The following is an 834-nucleotide window of genomic DNA, read 5'->3' as shown; positions in this document are numbered from 1 at the left end:
GCTTTTTGTTTTCCACAGAAAGCCAGAGGCTGTGGACTTGTTCCAGATTAAGATACATCAGGTTTCACCAGCCAAGACCCCCTGAAAGGACTCCGATGACACCATGGCCCAGATGATCCAACATCCAGAGACGGTTTCAAGGCAACTGGTTCACACAATACAGCCTCACGGACTACCCCATAGGTCTAAAATTTTCTTTGCGTCCCCATAAGATACAGCGCCCCCCTCCAGCAGGAAGTAGTAAGAGATGCTACGCCCAAATTCCCAAATATACCAAACTGGCTTTAGAGGTGGAATTGGCTTACTCCCCCTCTAAACCCAGACATATTGCTTTAAAAAAAAAAAAAATGGTTAAGTGATTCTTGTGTCCCAAATCAGAAGAGCCTCTGGTTGTGGGACAGAGAAAAACCAATATTTTTATTTAAAACAGGTTGATTATAAATGTGATCTCTTTCTAAAAAAAGAAAAGGGGATATAATATAGATATATAGGAGGATATGGAGATGATAAGATAAAAGGGTAGATTAATGAACCTACTTTTAAAGAACAACTTGTTTAAAAATGTTTTACATTGGTATAGATTTTAGTTTATGTTTAAAATGTTTTACATTGGTATAAATTTTGGTTCATTGATACAAACTTGAAGTTAATTTTGTTATACTCTCTCTATATATGTATATATTTCTATTCTTGTTTGAGGTGTTGTGTTTATATTAACTCATTTAAAATTGTAATGGATAATTAAAAATAGATTAATAATTAGTCATCTATGATAATCATATCTGTAGCCATGTTAAGTTAAGTCTTCTAGGTATACATAGATATATTTCAGAT

Source organism: Peromyscus leucopus, unplaced genomic scaffold, assembly GCF_004664715.2.
Source record: "Peromyscus leucopus breed LL Stock unplaced genomic scaffold, UCI_PerLeu_2.1 scaffold_261, whole genome shotgun sequence".
NCBI classification, from domain to species: Eukaryota; Metazoa; Chordata; class Mammalia; order Rodentia; family Cricetidae; genus Peromyscus; species Peromyscus leucopus.
The sequence above is the reverse complement of the archived record's forward strand: the minus strand, read 5'-3'. Positions refer to the sequence as shown.